This window comes from Rhyacophila brunnea, unplaced genomic scaffold (genome assembly GCF_057557595.1).
Source record: "Rhyacophila brunnea isolate RB1 unplaced genomic scaffold, BYU_Rbru_1.0 scaffold_5, whole genome shotgun sequence".
In the NCBI taxonomy this organism is placed as follows: Eukaryota; Metazoa; Arthropoda; class Insecta; order Trichoptera; family Rhyacophilidae; genus Rhyacophila; species Rhyacophila brunnea.
This window is the reverse complement of record NW_028233170.1, coordinates 12154314-12171090: the sequence shown is the minus strand read 5'-3', so window position 1 is coordinate 12171090 and position 16777 is coordinate 12154314. Positions and strand designations below refer to the sequence as shown.

At 30.3% G+C, this 16777-nt stretch overlaps 1 protein-coding gene across 1 annotated transcript in view; it reads left to right on the top strand.

Moving 5' to 3' along the window:
* Window positions 1–16777, top strand: part of loaf (low-density lipoprotein receptor domain containing lost and found) — a 402792-nt gene that overhangs the window by 56148 nt on the left and 329867 nt on the right. The window lies entirely within an intron of this gene.

Below are 16777 nucleotides of genomic sequence, written 5' to 3'. Positions count from 1 at the left end.
ATACGCCCGATTAAGAATGTATGGTGCGAGATGGTTGTGATTAGGTGGGGCCATTAACTTCAAGGACATCGTGTATTTTTCCTTTTCTTCTTTCTTCAAAGTCCCATTCACAGATGGCATTTTTAAGAGATACAGTAGTAGTAAAGTTGAGCCTTAGGAATATTTTTTATGCAACGCGTACGTCGGTATATTTTTCAATTATGACGTAATTCACTATATTCTGCATCGTTCCTTTTTATTTGCCCTGAAATTTGCGTGTAATTCATTTTTTCATACCACGCTATGAAATTTTTGCACATGTGTCCACGTTTTATAGCTGTGTGTTGCATTAATGGGTACTAAAAGTGTACGCCTCGCACCTCAAAGACAAAGTGTGCTTATTCTATATAAACATCACATATACAATTTAATGAATAGAATTATTAGTATCAGCAAAATAATCATGATTTCATACATTATATAAAATTTATATGCCTTATTTATCAATAGTATAAATTAAAGATCATTCTTTTAACATTTCATTGTAAATATATAACAAATTAAAGACGCCATATTAAAGCTTTAAAATAAAAGAAAACTTGAATGTTCTTTAAGATTCACTTTGTTGTTAGGTAAGTGGAAAGCTTTCAAATAGAATGGACGAGCGGCGGTGAAGGTATCTTCTACCAGAGTTATGGTAATGCGTGACGTCAGACCATTAGCCCATTAACATCGACCAGTGATGGGAAAAATATTGAATGGATGTATATAATAAACTATGCTCACATAAAAAATACACTTAGTTTGTACATAAACATTCAACAGTTAAATAAAACGATGAATGGAAATATATAATTTTATAAAATAGATGTCAAACTAATATTTTAACTAATATAATATCGAGTATTAATAATTAACTAGTACAGCCTGCCGGCAATAGCCAGCTGTCTCGCTAGACCTTACATGCAACTAGTATTAATACTAAAATTAATATCCGAAGATTATTTTTATATTCCAACCGGTATCAGTTGTATCTCTGCAGTCTTCATGCTACCCCATCACAGCATAGATAATGCTGTAAGTATATCGTGCGGTTAATTTATTTGACAGCACCCTTAATGTTCATATATATTTTTACATATATATTTTAATAAATTATTTAAGTTTTTTTTCGTATTTATATCGATGTATCACATACTTTACTATATTACTGTGTCATTTTTTATTATGTAGTAATTAAGTATTTTTATTTATTTAATGTTCTTCATAATAACGAAATGAAATGGAGATGTTGTATGCAATTTTTTTCCTGCTGACTACAATGGTACTGTGTAGGTAAATCAGTATACAGTGACTTTTCTTTCGACCATGCCCGATCCTAATAGGATCATATGGGCCCCCACAGACTGAAGGTTTGTATTAACAGATTTTTTTTTTTACGAAAAATGGATGTCAGCGACTTGCTCAACCTATTAGGTCGATACTCTGTTTCATACACAAATTGAAAAACAATATCTGTACTTACCAGACCCATGATTCGAGCCTGGAATCCACGACGCTATAGGCCGACGCGTAAGTCAGCGAATCGCGGATGTATTGGAATTATTTGCTGCACTGCCTCATTCAACCCTAGCAAATAATACCACTACAACTGCAAGACGCTTTTACTGTACCCATGGTGACACGTATACGTACTTTTCCTCCACTCTACATTCTTCATATGATTTATCGTGGATTTTCTTCAATATTGTACTGGGAGTATCCTAGGAACATATTACCATAACTGGCGTGCTATATATAGATTTTGCAAGATTTCTAGTTTAAATGTTATTTCGGTTAAAAAATAAAAAAATGACCTTTTATAACACAGTGAGAGTATGGTGTATAGATATCTCTTATTCCCATAAGAAATAGGCGAGGCTTATTTATATATTGTATTATCTGTGTTTGTTATCGTCCACATTGTTTACATGGATTATATCACTCGTTACCCTTTGATTTTTTTTATTATAAGTTTAACTAGGTACCGACTCTTAATTAAAATTCTGTGATACAATAATAATTAATATAACGTTCTTTTGTACCAAAATTATTATTTAAAAAAAAATACGAAAAAATAATTGATAAACAATAATATTAAATTGTACAAATATATTTTTTAGTTAATTTGGGATGACATACCATAATATTAAATATTTAATATTTAAAACAATTTACATATATGTACCTATAACAGTTTAGAAAATGTCTTATAACTCAATTGAATTAAAAATTAATATACTACTAAACTAACGTTTTAATATCCAATAATAAAAGCCACATTTATAGTAAAATAGTTGTAAACAGACAGCAAAGCCTTAAAAGTACAGTTTAATTTAATTAACCGCAAGACTTGAAGCCAAGCTTAATATAAGGAATTTAATAGTATTAGTTACTTAAATGAAAATTATTTAGGTTAATGAATCATTAATGGAAGCTTTGATCTTAAGTAAGTAATCGGTATAGGTTTCTATACTTTTGAAAAAAAAATACCCACAATATCTTTGTCAATCTCTATTATTTAGCTGTTTAAAATAGTTTAATGGTATTTGATAGACAGGACCAGTGGAATATAAGGGATGAGTGAATAGAATTGGAGTTTCAGTAACCGTGGAAATAAATGTTAAATTTTGAGAATCAGTGGAAATTAATTATTATTATATTAAGTAATAATATAATATAAAGATATTCCAATAGTTTGTTTGGTAGATCATGTAATGAATTTTTTACTAACTATAGAATATAGTCTATGCCAGTTATATAGTTAAATATACATAGTCATAAATATGGCGAAAAGAAAAACCCGGGTTACTAAAAACCATTCATAAAGAATAGTATAAAACTGACTTCAAATCGTTTTTTAATATAACATACAAAGCTTGGATTCAAGGTTTTTTTATTATTTTATTTTATTTCATATATACGTGGTAAAATGTAGTGTTTAACGCGAATTTAGTGCATATTATTTTTTGTTAATATACGTACAAAGGTCTATGCATTATCACTAGATAGTGAATCATTTTTTTACTACCCCGGGTGCTGAAATACATAATATCGCGTCTGAACAAAATGCTTGTAAAAGATGCTTTAAGAATTAACAATAAAATTAACACACCATTATAAAATTTTCTACAAGCTTAGTAGAGCAGGTCCAGGATGTATATATTCGATGTTATAAAAAAAATTAAAGAATTAACATATTTAACTACCTATATTTCGTTAAATATTTCGTCAAATAAGTATTTTAAAACAATTTTCTTCTAACGCGTGCTGCCATTTTAATTTTTCTTGAAGTACGTTAGTCTTTTCTGTTCATAAAGCATTGCTTTGCCAAGTTTTACCAACATTCTAGAAAATATGATTTTTATACCTTTGTAAATGATGTAAATTAATGATTCACATTGTACCGCAACGACACTTCCTTAAGGAGGATTGTAATGTTCTCACCGACTTACGGTATATTTACAATACTGAAGTTTGATTCGATGATAATAAAAAAGATTTATAATTTTTATGATAAAAATAACCATGAAATAATAAGTACTAATGAGAGAAGATCATCCAACAAACGCACATGTTATAACTTTAAAATGCAAATTATCAGTTAATTAGATTACACTTTTTACTATAAATACTTTGTACTCTATGTATATGGCTATAATAGAATTACTGTAGCTACTGAGTTTTACGTTACGTCAAATGTGCTTAAATAATAAAATTGTCTTATACTTCAGAAGCAATTTACTTTTACTGACTCTTAGATAAAAATATTCAATAAAATCTGAATAGATCTACATGTGTATATTATGTAAACTGTTGAGCGCGACTGCATTAGTGCATCGCAGATTAAAGGCGGGTCGTATTCTGCATTCGTTCTCAAAGTGCAAGCGAGTGCGAGATTTGTGGAGACGCGTTTCCCATTCCGGAAATACCGCCGCGATGCAGTACCGCAAAAAGGACACCGAGAAAGCGATGATAACACAATTTAATGTAACTCTTTATCAAAACTATAAATCAGAGATGAAATTTTATTTATGTGGTAGGAATAGTCGCGTATTTCAATTTATAAATGCTTACAATGTAAAATGTAAAAGAGAGCTCTGGATAAGATTTTAGACACTTGCAGGAAGAAAGGACTCGTAAAATAAAATACAATTTAAATAGCTGTATAACAGAATATTCAATGCTTGCTTGCATTGCCCCCACATCCTGAAGCGGCCCCCCAGACTAGGATTTTTGGCAGGCTCCTTACCTATCGCTAAGGCTAAAGGCAGTCTGTCACTCTACAATGGCGTTTTTCAAATGGTGTTCGAGGTCAAATAGAATTAAATGTAACACGTAGAATTTTGAAGTTGTCAAGTATCAATACACAACAACCAAAAATTGCATTGCACGAATATATATTTTAAAATGGTAATAACCTCGAAGTAAAATAGCACTGCAGGTGACTTTTTTTACCATTAGAGCAAATTTAAGATGTGTGTTTATCTCATTTATCTGGTCGACCTACCATGCCGCCTCCCCTTAGAACCCAGGCCCCTAGGCTAGAGCTATGTCAGCCCCCTTTGTGGGGACCATGGTTGCACGATCTAAATATCTACATATTAAACTGCTGCTATTGTGGTTGGCAGGATAGATACACCGTGTGCCAAAAATGGGGCCCGAAAATAATCATCCATTTTGGAAGCGAAACGTAGGAAGACGACGATTCCATTATTTTGGTGTAGTGAAGGATGACGAATTGATGTTCCTGATCGTGAAAGACTTGTCGTAGCCAGCTAAAAATCGTGGAGAATGGAGGAAGAAAATTCTAGTGTGATTGTAATTTGTAATGTGTAATTCTAGTGTGGTTGTTGTGTGATGTGTAAAACACCTAATCTAAATACGCACTTATTATAGAAAGCACAATGCTTTCATCATCAAATTTATAAATTTTTGATAATTAAAAATCATCTAATACTATCAGTCTTATCACGTATAGAAAGGAGGCATGGACAACCATAGACACAGCGCTCAGAAAATTTGAAGTTTTCCAATTAATATGGGTATATAAGCTTGCTCATTAAAAGGTTACTATAATATGCTATAGAGAGATATCAACTAGTTTAAGCTCACTACTTAATCTCTGTTTGTAAAAATTAACGCTAACATCTGGTAACGAATATGGCACAGAAAAAGATGTAATTTTTGTAAAATAGGTTTTTATTTTGACTACTATTTTTTCGTAAATTATTCAGTAATGATTCAACACTTTTATTTAGAATACATGTAATACTATTCTTAAGTGTTCAAGCCGATGTAAGAAAAACATTAATATGTACTTATAAATATTTGGATGTATATTCCATACCCATAATAATATGAATATAATGTTACGTATATTTTAGTAAGTAACATCGTGTAACAGTCAAACGTTCATTAAATTAGAATTCAGAGTCTATCCTCTTAATGAACACGTTTATTCAAAATTAATTGAACATACTCTACTATCACGAAAACACCGAGAATTCTCAATACTAGCAAATGCTATAATATGTAGGTATACTAATATATAATAGTATAGATATCATACATAGGTAATGATGGATTAATTTGAAAATGTTGCAATTCTGATAATGATCATTAAGCACGAATATTTAATTTATGCTGTCAAAATGTCGTGTTGCTACAATATTAAAAGTGTCAAAACTTACTTATAAAAGGCAGCTTATCATTTTTAGCATTAAAAACAAGGTTTTAGCTTCACAAAAGTAGATATTTCATTTATTCGCAATACAGTTGTTTTGCTATTTGCCCAATTGGGCCGTTACTTCAAATAAAACATACGTTGAAAAAAAACAATTCAAGGTTCCAAAATGGGCACTCTAGCAATAATCCTTATTATAATAATACTAAAAGTGTATCAAAGTAACTGTATAAAATAAATTAATGTATTTCATTTAGAGTAATTTATGTAAATGATTTGAAAATAGTTTAATTGTAGTTATCAGATCAATTGCTTTCAGAAATCATAATAAATTTAATAATGAATTTAGATCTTTTGACATCAAACAATTATTACGTCGCTAAGTATACATTAGCGTAACGGATGATATATGCCTTCCATGTTGCACCAGTGGGGCTCCAGTAGAAACTTTCGTTAGCGAAATGCTAAATGTCTACGTAATTCATTATCACACCATTTTCACTGTATTTTGACTGCTTCCAAGAAACGTCTTCACTCCCATCTGACTGCCTCGAGCTGACTTCATTATATTATGCCGCGTTCTCACGTAGAGATTTTTTGTTGTTCAACTATATATTGAATATTCAACAAGAAATCGAAAGCAATGCTCTCATGTCAAATTAAGTTGAATCGATTGTCGTGACTAACATGTCGTTGAATGATTTTGTTAGTTCGTAAATGTCATTTTGCCTTTTTTGGAAGAAGACGCCATAAATTCAGAAACTAAAATAATAATACTCTGTGACATACGACAATCAACAATGTAATCACTTGCAGCTCGAAACAAGTTTGATGTGTCGATGCAAATTATTACTGTCACTTTGGTTACTTGATTAGGCAATCAATTGATTCAAATGTGAAATGATGATTCATTATTGAATCGACCGTAGACAGAACATCAATAATCATCAGGATATCATGATACATCAGGACATCATCAGGACATCAACTCGTAATTTGATCAAAATTATGTTGATATGGGGTTCCCACTTATCAATTAAACGGTCGTTTAATACAGTCTAACGACAAAAATTGTCGCACGAGAATATGGTATTATCCTCATTAATACTGTAAGTTTTTCCACATAGTCAATCAACCACAGTCAAAGTCTCTCGGTCTACTTTATTCGTTATAATGAAGTTGCAATCGCTGAGTTATCCAACTATGATTCGCACAAATTTGAAAAACTATTCTCTCTCAATTAACACTATGGAGACACACTCACACAGAGGATGTGATTAGAATCCTACAATCATCTTTACTTTGTCTGTAGTTGATTGATTAGATATGTCATTACCTAGAAAACCGTGTGTTATTATATATGGTTCAAGTTGATTTTAATCTTAATTTACTCTGTATATCTGATAACACAACCAATTATGGAAAAAAATAATAATCGTTCTTCTATACGGGAAGAAGCATATTATATTGCAAGCCTAAATAAATGTTATAAAATATTGTACTGATATTATTTAGATGAACCATTGTAAAACGTTCTACGAGGCAATTATAATATTATCATTTAACAACTAAGCTGAATTTAATAAATTTATCACATGTATCACTTTGTGTATTCAGACAGTTAATTATTACAATAAGTTATCGTCTGAACTTTCAAAAAGTACTATCTTTTAATAGCTTCTCTCTTGGCTGTGTTAACTTTTATAGCGGGATAGAGTATGTCAATTTTACATATTGAGAATTGAGAGCAAGATCTGAATGTTTTGAAATACGATTACGTTATGGCCGCCGTCTTAATTTACAGTACCCCGCGAGCTGTCAAATATCGGGTCTAGGATGATTTGGCGCCGGAAAAACTGGACGCCACGCAATTCGAAAATAAATAGACGTTAGGTACTTATACGTACCTTTAAAAATATATTTAATAATATTATTTATATTTAAATTATTATATTATGATTTAATAGTTGGTGAGAATTTAAATATGCACTCGTAAATAATGTATGTAAATATGTTTAAGTTCCAACGAAACAAGAGTTTTTTTTATTTTTATATAAAGCCATAGGCATGGTAATTCTCAATCCGCAATAAAAAAAACATTATGTTAAGAGTTAAATAAATTAAAACTACGAATTAGTATATAGAAACTGATTAAAATTCATCGTCTACGTTTACGTGTCAACGACAGTGCGGCGTCCAATTGTCCTGGCGTCCAGTTGTCTCATTCCCCAAATATCGAATGGCTAGTAAGAGCTAGTAGAAACCTAATATTTTGTTTTAGTGCAATTGCATATGTGGTGGAATCGCAATGACATTACTAATAAAATTGTAGGTTATGTTGATATGTCCAACGTTTCAATACACAATTCTCAGGTTCGGGCGTATCCACTAGCGTGAATATACCCGAATTTGACCTACGTGTCCATTAACCTAAATTTTCGCCATATTACGAATTTACCAATTTTTGTAGATAATCGAAGATAACCGTCGATCACCGCCATGTGTATGGAATGCGTTCCGTGTTAAAATTTGGAACAATGGAAATAACAGAAACGTGCTAAAGTGCTAACTTTTAAGAATAGCTACGGAAGGTTTATCCAAGGCTCTCCGCACATTGCGACTATAAGATGTTACAACAAATATGGTAATATTAAGGGCATTACCCCGCCTTATTTTCTCATATTCAAACCATCCCTGCCCTGCATAGAGTATACGTTTTTTTATCTTTGCACCTTTGTGCACTCTTTACTATAATATTGATGCTCCTCTTTGCTTGATTACCTCGCATAAAATTAGATCAAATTATATGAACTTGTATTAATATAATATGTAGTAATAAATAAGTAGACAGATAATAATTTATTATGTAAAAAAATATTTTAGAATATATTACTTACATCATTTTCATTCTATAGTCGGAGCGCAAAGTTATGAAGCATATTATACTCTACTGAGAACCTGGGTATTGTCGTTCGAAAAAAATCCTTACTAATATAGCAGTCGAATAATATGTTTGTAAACACTGTAAAATCTTTTAAGATAAATAATCATTTCACAGAATTTTGAAATACGGAAGATGAAATTGTTAAAATATGAGACTAAAATTTAATAATAATCGGAACGTATTCAATGTAGCCCCGTCCTATGATATGTTCAGTGAGATACGATACCGTAAAATAAATCACGTAGCACCATCTACCGGATGCTAGATAAATTAATGCGAATTCGTGGAAAAGTTTCTTTGTCGTTAGCTCAAGTCGATTAAACAGAAATTTATAGTTTATTGCGTCTACACCTACATAATTTCAATCCAAATTGAATGTATTAAAATGATCTTTCAAAGGTATTCTATATTATCTACTTGAATAATAATTTTATGCATTAGCTTATTTTTCATAATTGAGTTAACGTATCTTGTTATCAATGTTCTTTACTTAATTCCATTTTACAGGCAGTATTTGGAAAATATCAAGAAACATAATTATAATATTAGCAAAATATTTTTAGTACACCGAATTTTATTGAAGTCAACTATGGTTTTACAATACGACTGTTCTGCAAATCGCCTAACTCCACCTGTAAAAATTGTTTAGGAAGGAGAAAAAACTTAAACTATAGAGCGGAATTTAACAATTCCAAAAATACACTTTTTTATTTTACAAATAAGCTGCACGCATGAATTAATACACTATTTTAGCTTCCCTTTTATATAAAAAGAATGTTTATATAAAGACGGGAGTTGTTCCATTTACGATATTGTACATTTGGCACCTTCAGTTGGCTGTTTTGTGTGAATAACGATAACGCATTTATGTATAGATTTAGGAATTTAGAAATAGGCATAGAAAACATTGCTTTATAGCAAAATGCCATCAAAATATTATGTTAGGTCAAAAGTGCAGTTAGCTGGATTTTAGATTCAGCAGTCGAATGCTATTTGCAGCGCTTTCTAAATTATTGCGTTATTTATTGACAATCGAATTTTGTATTAAAATATTTAAAGTATTGAATTATCATAATAATTACTAACGAGTATCAGGATTACTCCAAATTTTTGTGATAACGTATTTGCTAATAATTTAATAAATTATTATCATTTAATTTTTTTATAAAAACTTCTAAATCGTTATAGATTAATTTTAAATATACCTGCTTATGTAATTGTTGAAACAAAAAACGAAATATTTCATCAGATTTAATCTGACGTTTTACTTTGTGTATAAAAGACGAGATTACTAAATGATATTCTTATACTGAAATGAGTTTCCAAGTCCTAAATATAGGTGGACAGTAAAAATGTCATTTTAAAAAGCATTTTACATCAAAACTTAACAGCTTTATTGTTTATTGCCCATTGCCATCATAATAATAGTAACATGAAAAACTATGGCACAACAAGAGTAACAATGCAATAAAGAAATTAAATGTTCTTTTGTGGCTGATATACCTTTATCAGCACATCTAAGACATTTTGTAGAATATTTAATTGAAATTTCATCGGCACGAACTTATTTGTTTCAGCTCGCGTGACTGCATCACCATACAATTTCTGAAAAAATCTCATGTTCTTTTGTCGGGCTAAAAATGTAGTCCATGTTTAACATTATATTGTGGTTGGAGACGTTCATGTTTTTTAGTCAGTTATGTCAATAAAAGGAAACAATTCAATTAGCTATATACAACGAAGGACATATTATAATTAATTAATCGAATATCATGAAGGTAAATAGATTCCCTTATATTCTATATAATAAATTCTTCAACTGGCAATAAATTTAATTAACATTATGGTATCATTTTTGTCTTTGGTGAGCAGCTGCAGTCAATATTATTTGTTTTTGTGTATCCATATTCTTAGGAAAATTGGACTACAGGTTATTTTATAAAAAAAAGAAACCACACGCGCATGGAAAAAAATGTAAATGGGTTAGATCAAGAGCAGAATAAAAATACAAAGATTGATGCCATCATACATCGATTGATAAAACAACGATTTTGAAAAATTACTTTCTGACTTTACACTAAACTTCGTTTATTTTAAATTTCATTCTATCACCGAGAACTGTCATTGTGACATACCTAGATTGTATGCAATGACATTAGATATCTTTTTCGTTTGTTTTTTTAATCTTGCATAAAATGAGTGTCAGATTTTTGGAATACGAAATTGTATAATTGGAATAACGGAAACGGAATTGGTTACATATTATAAATATCGGAAAATATCCCTTATGATTTTAATATTATATACAATGTGGTAGATATGATATTAAAAATAATTACAAGATAAAAAGAACTTTTTATATACAACGTTTTTAAATTCTGTTGAACCATATAAACTTGACTTGACTATCTTAAACGATCAAAAATTTTTTTACTTGATATTTCATATTGATTTCCATAGTAACGCACGTATATAATAATAATTTAGTTGCTAGGACCCTAGACCCCTAGCAACCAATAATGGTGGCGAAATAACTTTTCATACAAAACAGAATTAACTGAAAATGAATTCAATTCTACTTAAAGATGGCTAAAAGTATTAAAAAATGCATTGGAATCCTGTTCTGATATATTCTAAAAGTTTCAAATGTTTTGCTAGTCGGAAAGTTAGTTAAAAATCGATTGCAAGATTTGTACCGGACAAAAAACCACCGGACAAATAATAATACGAGCTAAGAAAAACTTTGTTATATACATGGATTTTAAACACAAATATTTTGCTTGCTAATGCTGTCCATGTAGATTTTATTCATTGAGTGAGGGTATTTAAATTCTGTGAACATTATTGCAATTTAAATTTAAGTGTCATTTTATTACATTTTATACATATAATGTGACATCCCTGTAATTTATGATTTATAGTTTTAATTTTTGTTTTTTTTTTAATTTATTAAAATTTAAGAATCTGGAATTCTTTTTAGCAAACTTGCTTATACGAAACATCCTATAAACAATATTGGGCTTTTGAAGTACCTAATCGATTGTACTTCTTGATCAAAAATAACACAATAAATCAGCATTTCATTTGAATAATATCTTTAGTCTCATAGTTTCCGGATTATGGAGTTCGTCCATGGTTAATGGTGACACTAACTATTTATTATTTGAGAAAGCATGTACGTATTTAGTAAAAAAAAAACATTCTTTAACAGTTTAATATTTAGCGTGATAGTGTTTGTTTTATAACACATCAAATGAAAATGAACCTTCTACGAAATAGCAAGGGCATGCTTATTAAAAAAAATGAAAATGCGCTCAAAGTAGCTCTAAAACGAGACAAATTTTAGGCAAATATAGTCATCCAGTGGTATCTAAGAAATCGCCTTGAAAATATTTATATTCTACTGAAAAGTATAGTAACGCAAAGCACTGGACTGAGACGAATGAAGTCACCTTAGAGTGGCCTTCAATCAGCAGTCGGTCGATGATTGCTGCGCATCTATTCTATGCACAATACTGCTTTAGGCTGCTATCAGGGGTAGGAAAGTATCCAAGTATTAACACTTATTGTAACAATTACAATAAGTTTGTTGTAATTGTTACAATGAGTGCTATGTTTTAACAGCACATCTCTTGGCTGTGATAAATTTTAGAGTAAGATAGACAGTTTTGACAGTTCAGAATGCTAACTTAATGTAATTGTTGTTACAATAAGTGTTAATATTTCAATACTTTCCTACCTTATTTAGCTGACGTAAAGGCCGAAAGCAGTCTTGTGTATGGAATAGATGCGCTGATAGTGGTGAATAAATTCGGAAACGCCCATAGGTATTTTCATTATAGTAATTGACGATTTAAAAAAATCTAAGATTATAATATTATGTTTAAATATAATTTATATAGTTAAATTATATCATTATTAAGCAATTGAAAATCTGACTGTTAATTTCACTTAATTGTTTAAGTTTTATGAAATAATTTTTTCAGCTCTAATGAAAACAACTACTGTCAAAAAGGCTATAATATGTATTCCGACAGTGGCGAAGACTACATACAAGGCGATTATTTGAAGCCTACCTTCATAAGAATTTTTTTTTTAATTGCATGTTGACTTATTTATATAATCACTTGATTATATATTCTATAAAATAATTTATTTTGCCAACGAGAGATGCCGTATGTGTAGGAATGTATTATACAAATAATTATAAAACAATCTGCAAAGGTTTTAAAAAATATACCACAGCGCGCTATCTGTCTTGATGTAAATAAAGGTCGGATTATGTTTCAAATAATTCTCATTTTTTTTCATATGGACTTTACGTCACGTAACCCTGCCCAATCTATCGAATTGTATGAACTAAGGTAAGCTCCGATCGCAGAGCCTAAAACTAAATAATTGATAATTAGATAATCTGAAAAAATAATTTCTATGGTATTTAATCGAATATTAATAAATATAGACTGTTTTTAAAAATAAAAAGAACCTTTATCTAATGATTTTTGATGTGTATAAATATTTTGAAAAAAATACGTAATTAATTTAAACTGATCGCTTAATTTTATGTCGCCAATGAGTTTTTGAAGTTTCATTAAATTAGTGTGTCGCTGTCATTAGTGTGTAACCTATTCATTAGTAGTAATATCGTATTATCTTTTTATTTCTCGTAAGTATACCTGAAATGTGTATTCTTTTTATCAGATCTCCATAGCTCTCTTTCCAAAAGTCACCCTTCGCCACTGTATTCCGAACAACCTTCGTGGAAACAGACAAAAAAGATCTCAATAAAATAAATGTAAATATAGTGTGTCGAGTTTACAGTGTAAACCTTTTTAAAATAAAGCTTATTAGGGCCAAATTATATGTGTAATCCTATTCACAAAGTCGTGAGTGCGTCGGAGCCTCCAATAATAGGCCGCTAATTCGATTTGTGACCACATCGACGCGACGCGGACCGACGCTTAATTGGGCTGGGCGTCCTGGGACGGCGACGTCGCCCGGCGTCTGTCCCTTGGCGTCCACACTTTAACTCAATGATTACCTAATAGGCGCACGAGAAAGAAAAGTTTGGCTCAAGTATTATGTTACGATATATCATATTATTAATAATAATTACACAACTAGTCACATTATTTAACGAGTATTTACTGATTTTTCTTTCATATTAAATAGTTATAGTGATTAATGACACCTTTTCTTAATGTACAAGTGAACTATTTATTAATTTTAATCTGTTTTTTAAACTGTTAGTATTTTTCACATTCATTTATGATAACTAAATTAATACAAAGTATAATAATTATTTATGATTCTAATTTATTTAAATTGAGGTATAAATTACTTTGATTGCAGAATAGTTATGGTCACATTATGAAGTATTTGTTTCCGAAGACCGATAATATTGCAATTCAATATTATTTGCCGTAAATTACGTTTTTGTATTTCAAGCTGTAAATCGTTCATATTTTTAACGTTGACTTTTTTCCATTTTATTTTTTATTTTGAATATGTTAATAAACCCTTAATTGAAATAAATATAAGAAAATACGTTTAGATATTATATTGGATTTTTTTTTGTATCTTCGTGTGATAGGATAATTTAAATAAATTGTATGAAATTACCTATATCATATAAGTAATTGTATATTTTTAAGATTTTGATCATTTGTAGATTTTTTCTATTTGGAAATAGATACTTCATAATATTCATAAGTATAAGTATACATTCGTTGACTAATCCAAACTATTTTTAAATATTGAGATTATCTTAGTAACAAATGATATTTTGTGTTTCAAATCACTGTCTACCTTTCAGGAGAGCCAGGGTTGAGTTTTCTCTTTCATTGTGAGTCTTTAAATACTATTACGTCTATAGTAAAGTTTTTCCACTCATTCCTGTTCAACTATATGCAATACGTATTATAGTTGACTAAGCATTTTCAACTAATTTTTAAAATTTTCAAACATCTTATATTTTCTTTTTTTTTTCACACATCCAGAATTTTTGTTTATGAACTTAATAGGTTTTGATGAAATACACTACACTGCATTATTTTATATCTCTAAAACTGACTAGGCTTGATTTTTTTTTACCCGACAATGGTTCTGCAGTTAAAAAATATTTTAATAATTGGTGTGGAACTACACCTGCTTTCAAACCTCAGTTTTATTTTGTTATATATTATAAAAAAAATACCATAGACGTCAAATCGGGAGCATAGATCGATATAGAACGAAGCTTTTTTTAGTGTGACAATTGCATTGACTACCATATCACTATGACTAATTGTGATGAATTAAGATATCAGTATGAAAAAAATAGCACCGATACGAGTTTCGATGTTTTCAGCTTTATGTCTCTCGAAATTAGCTTAAATTCCATAGCCAACTATTTCGTAAAATTTCTGTAAATAAACATTACACCTGTTTATTTAATTTAATCTGAAGCATTCCGTATCTATTATATGGCTCTATGCGGAAATATAATTATATAATAATCATATAATATATGAAACCAAAGCATCTGTAATATTGAATGTGGAATGAGTCCCAAGAAACTGCGCAGCCTATTCTATTTAGGCCTGTGATTGTTTACAATATCAATAATGCGACCCAAATGATATCAGCCCGCACTCGACGGTCACGCGCCAACTTGAGCCCCCAAGGATTAGCCCCAGAGGGCGGAAGTCGACGCCGAAGGGGCGCAGGGCGTTGGTAATTTCCCCTGGCGCGCCGTCCCTTATCCGGCCCTGCCTCAGCCAACTTTACGAGGGGGTCCCTCTCCGGTAGATTTCGCGAAAGGCAGGTGGGCCACTCTTGTAATTTTATCTGACAACCTTGTTATTTGGTTATGATTGATTTTGGTGGATATTAATTTCGTAACTCAGCGGAAATTAAGGTTTTTTTTTCATTCAACGTCGGCTGAAGGCATTAGCGTTGTACTTATTTGGCATGATTTATTAAACGGACATACTTACAGAAGACTTATTTTTACATTCAAAATAATATCTTTCTATTAATCAATACAATCTCTCGCAATTATGCGTATAAAGCAAATGCCAAAGCACGTATATAATAAGTTCTACCCCTATAAATACATAATATATATATATCGGTTCTTTTAAAAAATATATTATATTGTTTAATAGATAAAATAATTTAATTATTATGTAGATAGTTTTATTAAATAGTAGGTAAATATAGCAATAATATTATTGTATGCGATTCAACTAACTGTGTTAAAATTTTAAAAGTTGCAAAGGCACAAAAAATACACCAATGTTGGCTATTAATAATGATGTAACTGTGGGTAAATTTTATTTTTTAAACTTCAGTCCTTGAACGTTATCAAGATGTTGTTATTCATATAAATTTCATTTAAAAAAAAGGATACTTGACATATACTTGAAAACTAATTTGGTACGATACGATTAGATTGTTTGAAATGTCAAGTAAAGCACCTACTTACTTTGGTGTAAGTACCTCCATATTATCTTCATCGTCACCCTGTCTAACCTATTTATCAAGTATTTTTCACCTAGAATTCTACTCTGTTGTATGTACTAATATCATATACTTACTACATTGTTTATATAAATCTCGAAACTAGGTTAACTAAAAATGAATACAAGAAATGGTAACAGTAACCAACACAAAACCACATTGTCAAGATAATAGTATTAGAAAATCACCCATAGAGCCTCCATCCATGCCAGTGCAGTAGGTTTATTAGGAAGTATCATTCTGATTGTATGGCGTGGTGGTATTTTGAAAGGATTTGTTGAGCCGCGATAGAATAAATAAAATAAGTTTTATTAATGATTCTCAGAATACTGCCAAAATAGTAATATTGTTTCCTAGTTTTAGCGGGGTCAATAATATTATTATTATTCTGTATTTATTTTAAGAAAAACAATATTGAAACATGTGTAGGTACTACCTTCAACATATTATCTACTGAACATAAATAATTTTGAAAACACAGTTTTTTTTTAAAGTAAGACACCCAGCAGGAATTGAACCTGCATCTCTAGGGTTTCGTGCCCATGCACATAGACCACTATGATATAGGAGTCATACTTAATTGTGCAATACTTTACGGCACATATTAATTCTTCAATAATCTGAAA